This window comes from Trichoplusia ni, chromosome 9 (assembly GCF_003590095.1).
Source record: "Trichoplusia ni isolate ovarian cell line Hi5 chromosome 9, tn1, whole genome shotgun sequence".
NCBI classification, from domain to species: Eukaryota; Metazoa; Arthropoda; class Insecta; order Lepidoptera; family Noctuidae; genus Trichoplusia; species Trichoplusia ni.
The window spans coordinates 3912016-3921512 of NC_039486.1; positions in this window are offsets into that span (position 1 = coordinate 3912016).

Below are 9497 nucleotides of genomic sequence, written 5' to 3' on the forward strand. Positions count from 1 at the left end.
GTATATATTGGGATTGCTAGACTAGTTCCCAACGACATTAATTGGTTGAAAAACTAAACTGCGTATTTTTTTAAAAAAATATGAATACTCCCCACAAAAGTTTTTATGATAATATTTATGTATTTTTATACTGTAAAAGCTACCTAAACAATTATTAGTTTTTCTCGACATGAGCTTAAGGCTTCCAATACATAAATATTTTATCACAACTTGTTGAACGCTGGCATAACACTAGAATATACATTTACGAACACCTACGCGTTACTGCGAAAGTAAAGGGTCAAAGCTTTGAAGAAAAATGTTCGCAAATGTGTCACGTGACGTCCACTTGGTGTCTATCATACAAGTTTATTATTATTTATGGTGGCTTTTACAGTTGAAGTGTTACAAAACTGTATTGAAATACGATATTATTGAAGTTAATAGTAAGATCGTAAAATACAAATTTTTTCTTTCATATAGCTGTTGCAGACAGGCTCGCCGTTAAAAAGTGAAATTAAGTGCTTTTTGCATGAGGTTAACAAACGTCTTTTACGTCCACATAACTAATTTCGTATGTATAGTACTACTACGATTATTGACGGCATTTCATAGAATAGAGTTTAATTTTGTGGTGCGATTTTCACTTATCAAACTCGGTTTCGTTAAACTGGTATATTAAATAGAGCCCAATCCTAGTTCCCGACAAATAAATAAGGATACATCTTCCATGCTACTAAAATCAAAACAGGTTCTTGTAATGTTTATCCACCTATCGTGTTAGGATACCTTAAGTGTATCATAGGTAACTGGTATCTACCACCATGTCTTACAGAAACATTGTGGGAGCGGGACGAAGCACTACATGACTTATATCGACATCTCCCTTCCACTTCTGCAAGCATCCTCCTTTAAGGGGTAATGGTAGCCCCTCACGAATCTGTTTAGGATTGAACAGATCCCCTTTGTATCTCAGCGAGCACGTCGGGTAATCGGTTCAGGATATCAACGAATTGATTTTAAGGGCGTGTATTATGTCTGTGGGGATGCGATCACTCAAATTGTATGTGTTGACAAAGCACTGACTTATTTCTTTTTTATAATACAAGATGTGTTGTTGGATTTTTCTTATGTCTGATGATTGAGAGCGATTTATGGGCAAGTGTGTTTTAAATATCTAGTCGATGCTAATAAATTTTAATAAGGTATTTTCTAAAAAAACATTGGATATCTATTTTTTCTTTTACCTTATAAAAAGGAAGGTAGGGGTACACTTTTAAAACTAGCCCCACTACCATAGGTTTATTTCAAGATCTTCACTGCTTTTAATCTTCTTCAATTTTTAATGATGTGATAAAATGAAAAATACGTAGACGTAACAGATTTAGTCATATACCTAATTGGTAAAAAACCTTATGATGTTGATAAAAATACTGAACACATACAGTTCTCAAAGACTGTTTTCCCATGGCTTTATAACGACTGCGGCAGTGTCAACATTAATCACAATTCTACTTATAACTTGCAGCTTTAATACTTTTTTAAATTTGATATAAAAATTGAAGTAAACCTTATTTAATTTTCAGTTGCCGACACATAAAGTAGGTCCCTATGTATAACGTTCCTCAAAACTCGAAAATACCACATTATTACATGACGAAGTTGTTTCAGAAACCCAATATTTATATCAATGTTTATTTGGACGTGAAAATCATTTGAATTTCACATCGGAATAAATATTGACAAGCCCTATTGTGATTCGTACGTCTAAAATGTTCGAATGTGATTTGAACGTGTTTTTACACCCACGATACTGTTGAAATATGTCATGTGTCTTTTACATTTGTATTTTTCCTATATTTACTCAAATATACGTAAAAATACAAAGAATAGATTATTTTTTAGATGTCGACAAAATTTAGTATAGGTATTAGAACTGTCCGATATCTCTTGCAGGTCGATATGTTTATGGGTAACTAGATGTTGCCCGCGACTTCGTCCCCGTGGTTAGAAGTTATAAGTTATGATTTATACCTGCCCTGTTTTTTCACATTTTCTATTGTATCTTCGCTCCTATTAGTCGCAGCGTGATGGTTTTTTCAATTTAGACCAGTAGTTTCTGAGATTAGCGCGTTCAAACAAATAAACTTTTCAGCTTTATATATTAGCATAGATTATATCACGCTAGCTATCACGGTTCTTGAGATACAGCTTAGTGACAGACCGACGGACATCGGAGCCTTAGTAAGCATTTGCGTTGCCCATCTGTCACTTTGCAGTAGGTATGTATCTCATGATTACGATAGCAAGTCACAAATTATGCCGCTATTCACAATATTAGATCTTATTCAAATATAAGATATTCCTAAAGGTGATTGGCAGTTAAGAAGAGTGCATATACTTGTCGTATCGAGCCTTTTATGATGCATAAAATATGATTTATGCTAAGCGTAAGTGATGGGTGTATTTATGTATATTTTATTAGAATTATATGGTGAGAGCTTCAGGAGTGAAATAACATTTGAATGTCACCTAAAAAGTATTGTAAAACCGCAAGCATGTAGTATCATCATACTTATCGGCTGGGACTTTGCAAAGCCTACAGAGCAATAACTTAAAATACGCAAATTAAACTGAATAAAAGACATGAATAAAAAGCAAATGCATGCTTTTGTTGTATTTGTTGCTAAGTGTGTTCATGTGTTTTCTTCCTTATTTAAAACTACCAGTAGGTACGGCATCGGGATATCACTTACCTATTTTTGCAGATTACTTTTCTAATCATTGAAAAGCGGAAAAAAGTCTCAAGTGTATCTTACTAGAAGGAAGGGAATTCCTCAGATTTATCGCTTCATTACCGAACGATATTACCTTTGATTTAAATTAAAATTGAACTGAATCGTGACCAGATTACTCAGCTTAAGTTACCGTTTAAGTATTCGTAATTTATTGTTCATTAACATTTGTATCGGCTTTGTCGCTTTTATCTGTTGAATTTCTATTTACGGTCATAATATGAATTCATTTGCGTCGGATACACGATGTTAATTTGAAAATAAATAATGTATTTTTAATTGCAATATTATTACTTTTATTCATTAATGTGCGTAAATGTCAGTGTTAATTTCAAGCTATACTTCATTATATCTGAGAACATTTAATAGCGTTTTTTGTAGATATAATAGTCAAAACCAAAATTATGTCTTGCTCCTTTTTTAAATTTATTATTCCTAGCAATAACTTTAATTTAATTTTATAAGATTTTAATTATAAATCTAATCCATATCCATTAAAAAATCATCTTCTATCCGAAAAAGGATCCTATTTTATACTCGAGCAAATATTACACCTAAATTGTATCACATAAAATTCCTATTGTCTTTTCTCTTTTACAATATATTATTGGCTAATAATATTTAGTCAATTCGACGAAAGCCCGCATAACGGAAAATGTATGTGTTACTGACGCGTGCACTCAACTGTGTAATTCAATGCTCACATATTTGAACACAAATGTGTTGAAATGGCTAGCGAATTTTGAATTTAAACGAATTTTTAGTTGAAGATGTATTGTATTAATTTCACCTGGATTTGGTGTTAAAACATTATAATGTGGTTCTGTTAAATTAAATTGAAAGTAGGGTTCAAATTAATACCTGCCTATAGGTATTCTTTTTTTTATTTTCTATAGGTAGCTATAGTTTTCTGTAGGTAGCAGGTATTATTGTATTATTCTGCATATTACAGGTAAAAAACACCCATTGTGACACCATTGCAGTTCGTTTAAAAACAATAAATAGTTATTTAATATAAAAAAACCGTATATTGTACGTGCATAATATGCTACTGAGCTCCTAAACGGCTGGACCATTTGAAGGTGCTCTGGATGGTCTAACTAAACAATAGTTTTTCTTTCATTTCATCCTTTATTCAATATCCTAAACGCTTGAAATGTTACGTAGGATAACGTCTATCGGAACCACCAGAATCGTATAATTATTTTACATGTGTTACGCTATAATCTTGGTAAGAAGACAATATCAAGTTTTAAAAATCATAAATTTCTTGTTGTAAAGAAAGCACAACTAACTCCATAGTTCCATACATAGAGATTAGTTATTTATAAATAAAATTGACTTGCAAACTTATAAACCAGCTTTGTAAACGCTTGTATTTTTAATGTGGAAAAATAAGACGGCGATAGTGCAGTCTTAGTAACTTATTGTTTGCGGAATTGTTCTTGAAGACCAAGTTATCTTATGATACTGCTAAAGCTGGCGACTTAAATACCTGGTTGACTGTGAGTGACATAATATATACATATGTAATATTCCAACGAAAATGACTGTAATCCCCATAGAATTCGATAGATGGTGTAAAATATTCTTATGGTGTAAAATAGTCCAGATCTGTTTGACTTAAGTAAATAATGACAGTTTAATTTATAGTGTGTTTTATTTAGTAAGAAGAGGAGGATTTCATCTATTACGAAGTGGAGGCGTCTTATATTCAAGGAAATTGAACATACGCTTCTGAAAACAAAAGCCGTTAAGTATGTGTGTGAAGGAAAGAGTAAGAAAAAGGTTAACAAAACACAATGTAAACACATTTCACTGGTGGCACCTAACAAACCAACATTGGTTTTCCTCCTACAAGAAACAACAGTATATTACGGAAATAAACCAAGGAATGTGTGTCGAAACATTGATTGACGTATCATGAAAGAAATTTATTATTCTATGTCTGTTCGCCGCATCGGTACATTTTGTTGTCCTATCGATTTGCCGTCGAAGCCCCGTCGCAGGTGCGCTTCGGAACACCTAAAATTATCTTGACATTTTATTGGCACCGACTTCGTTTCTGTTAATTAAAATGTCTCGGCCACATTTTGTATTACCGAGCGAACTTGATAGCGGTTTTCTGAAGTATTATGCATGGAATTCTTTAAGGGGAATAAATGTTGTTTTCTTGGAATGTTTAACTCCTATATTGCATCGTTGTGTACTTTTTTTTTAATTAAAGGAATAAAATTCTGCCTTCCACTATTTACTTTCATTTCTAAGTAATGTAACTTGTGTTTTGGTGATAAATGGTCCAGACGACAGGTCTGGAATGGGGTTAACGTCTCCGGGTGCCAGCGTCGGTACTAAAGGTGTCAGGAAGAGATTTTTCCAAAGATTTTTTCTTCTTACGTTTTATATTATAAAATTGTCATATTTTTTTGATTATATCACAAAAAAATGACATTTTGCGATAAGAAATTTAAACATAGCTGACTAGAATAAAAAGCATCTAAAATGTATCTTGAGTTGTGTATTAAACTCACACTGTTACATATTCAGTGATATGACCAAATAGGAAATGTACCAATAATAAATAGACAGGACATCCAAACAATATTTCATTCAGACCTAAAAATACCACATACGTATTAAGTAGTGATTTACATTCCGTATTTGGATCGGGCATTGCATGTAATGTACAAGCCCGCGATAAATCTCTTGCACACGGCTTATTTATTAGGCCGATAGGATGTACTGGAATTTTAGTAAATAGTATCTTCCTAGCTTCAGTTGTAGAAGGTGAACTGATGCTCATACTAATATTGAACTGTCAGATAGGTAGTAATTGTAGGATATAGGAAGTGACACGTTAACACAATGTCAAAAGTTTTTATTTCAAGTAGTCCGTTTTCCAGGAACTTTTGGAACGTTACCGTAATGACTCAAGGTGCACGGTCCCAAATTGTCACCCATACATTAAATTCATTGATTTGACAGAAACGTCTAAAAGTGCTACGTCCTTAGCTCATTCCTCCAACCATAACTCTGTTTCCTTCGTTTTCTCTTTCATATAACGCAATGTTAATAAATAATATAGCTAAGTTAGTCATAAGCAATTTTTCGTGCCTCAAATCACACATAAATATTTCTTTAAAAACAATTTTATCTTTAGATAAACAGTACTTCTGCTTGATACATGTTCATAGCAGAAACTAATTTCTTTTAAATATGACCTGAAAACTCATTTTAAAACTACTTATATTCCCAACTTGGTATTTTGCTGCAAAAGAATTATGACTGCTTAACCGGACTTTTGTGGAGACCTAATTTATATCCTGTTGGACTCCCGCCAAAAGATCTGCACTGAAAAAAATAAAACCAATTATTTTAACGAACAAATGTATTATGAAACCAGATAAGACTTCTATGTTATATTTTAAACAAGGAAATTTATTATTTATAACGATTGCTGCAAACCAACGACATAATAAGGAATGAGAAAATTTTGGAAGTCAAAGTGATGTCTACAATCTGAACTTTTGACACTTAACTTTTTCATTATGAGGATGGATTTCTTGCCGAAGACATGTCGTTGTTGTAAAAAAGAGACAGTTCACTGTATCTTCATATCTTTTTCTTTATATTATTTTGTTAGAAGAAAAAATATCAATCTTTTTATAGTTTTGGAAGTAGTTTACCTGAAGTAGTAAAGTAGTATTATACAGGTTCTAAGCATGCCCTAATGGCTAAACAGCAGCCATTCGAAATTATGACCAAACTAAAAAAAAAGTTTTATAGTTGTATGATAAAAAAATGTTTCCCTCTTTGCGTAAACGTTTTAAGCCTTATGTGTTGAACAAAGGTTTAGCGTAGTAGTTTCAGTAGTCAAACTTTTGTGTGCCGAAAAGTTGTGTGAAAATAAAGCTCCGACACTTCGGACAGCGCCTGTCAGTCAATGCAAATAAGTGTTTTAACTTTACCTGGTTTTAGTTTTTAGGAGAAACAGGGAAAACGTGTATATTCTATTACAAAGAATAAAGGGAAAAGCGAACACACATATAATGTTCAAAAACATACATTCCTTATATGCAATTTCTTATGTTGTAAATTTGTAATAGGGTGGCAAAAAAATTACCTTGTCATAACCATAATTATATCCCCCTTAATAGACTATGACAATAATAATATGAACAGTTACTTAATATTGTTTAATTTTTTTACCTTTCATCCTTGCTGTGTCAAATGGTTAATGTAGTATTCCACGGTGATCCTAGCCAGGTCTCTTACTTGACTTACTACCGCCTGTTTAGATATATTTCCTCAACATTATTCTTGAAGTTAAGCCGTGAAAGCCTAATATACACTTTTCGATATAATAAAATTAGAAAGAAGTAGAAATAACACCTGAACGGATAAAACTCTGCTCATTACCGTACACTCCAAGAACAGATTCTTTTCTCCAACATTCGTAAAAATCGGATACAAAACAAGCATCTCAGAAAATACCTTTATTATTTTGTAGTAGACATTCTAAAGAGGTTTTATTTGTTGTTTTGCACTGCAAGCTTAATATCCTCTGTAGAAATATGCAATTCCTTGTTTACTTGGCTGATTCTCGGCAAAGGAAACGGGTATTGTTTTTTTCTTGGATTCAATTCATTTGTAATACTGTTGGAGCAACAGATAGTCAAAGAAGACTAACAATCTGGTCTGTTGTTAAACACAGTATTGTGAGGAATTATTAAAACATTTTAAGTCAGAAAGGAGGTGAGGTTAAAGAAAACCTTTCTTTATTTATTATCATGATGTTGACTGTTGGTTATTATAGAAGTATTATTGTATCACACTTTCACTTGTTGAACAGTATTTTTTTTCTAGTTTTGCTATTTATAAAACTACAAACATCATATATTATAATTTGTCAGTTTTTCTACTATTCGGTATTGTATGTGTTTATAAACGATTCATGCTCAAACAAGTGGACGAATTTCAATGAAATTTTCCATGAATTAACACAGGCTTTATTAGACTTCGTTAAATGAGGGTTATGTTTTTGCCGGTATAACCGAAATCCAGGCTGGAGAGCTGAGAGCAACAGCTAGTAGGATATAAAATACTAACTAAGGATTATCAATAAAACAAGAGAAAATTTATGACGACACTGCCTTAGTGCATTTTATTAATTACATCATTATTATGCGTCCCTTAGATAACGCATGTATAACAATAAATTCAAAACAATGTTTTTAATTTTCTATACAACTACCATTTAAAAATTGTGTATATTTATATCACATAGTGTATGTTTTTGATTTAATACTCAATACTATTTAAATTTTGGATAATTCATTTTATTTTTTATCTCTTTCTTTTAGTTCTCTAGTCCTTTTATAATTTGTTTCAGGTACCTAAGCTCTACATGTTTTAAATAAAAATAAATTAAAACTTCATAAAACCTAAAATAAATTTACGTGACTAGAATACTTGATACCGGTTTTCAATGTTCAAAACTTGCGAAATGATTAAAAGGGTTCGCAACAAATACATAATGAACTTAATTTTCAAAGTTTCTAAGAACAGAAAACGGATCATTTATATTTCAAATACGAATTTCTTTAAAAATACGTAATAACATTTACCAATTGCTATTGTATTGTATTCCAAATAAATATTTACAATACTTTTGTATTTCAATATTTTGGAATTTTCAATCAAATTTTAGAAAAAATATCACGCATTGTTAAGGTGCGAAATAAGAATCAATAAAATCATTGAAGAGAAACAAATTAGTTTTAGTTAATGTTAAGTTTATATTAAGAGTTAGTAAATACCAACTGGGTTTATACAGAAACTTTCTCTCAGAGTTTTTTAAAGACTTTTTTGACTAGTAATTGTCATTTTCATGCCACACGCATTTGAAAACACCAGTTGATAAATTACTAACCCTTTTATTGAAATTTACAATTCAATTAATTTAAAATCGATTTCAATATAAGTTTAATGGGATTTCGTTAGTTTGCTTCAATTAAAAACCTGGTGATTTATACTACTTGTGACGTCTAATTAACATAAGACACTCAATAATTATGGACTACATACAAGAACAAACTCCACATAAGTGTAATGATATGAGAAAAAATCCGTAACATGTATTGTCATGTGTTCATTATAATAACTTCTTAATACTAATGTATAAACTATGCCTAAATGTTTGTGTAAGTCTATTGATATTTGTATTGTTTGAATACTCAATTATTCAAGTTTCCCTTTAATTACGAATAATTGAATGTTCTCGACGGGCGCGGGGAAGCGTGGTGTGATGAAGGAATGGGGAGATGTGGGTATCGCTAGCTGTTCACAATTTACGTAGATATATAGGAAGAATGTGTTCTGTCCTCGCTAAGGTATGTTGATAACGTTGCTCTGACAATAGTACGCGTCTGTCACTTGTCTTGAGACAATGATTCCTAAATTGAAATGTGTCGTATTTTGGGTCAAAATTGCATTATCTTATTTCATTTGTTTTGTCACGTACTACGTATAGTCAGACACACAACACAGAGGTTAGTTAACACAATCAAATCTTTGGTACTAGTATTTTTCAGTGACATCAGTGTTTAGTATGCTAATTTATACTTAGTGGCAAAGCTATTGCGTATGTTTTATAGTGCTTTCATTAACAACAGTAGCTCATAGAATTTGATAGTACACGTTGCTTAAAAAATGTTTGTGTTA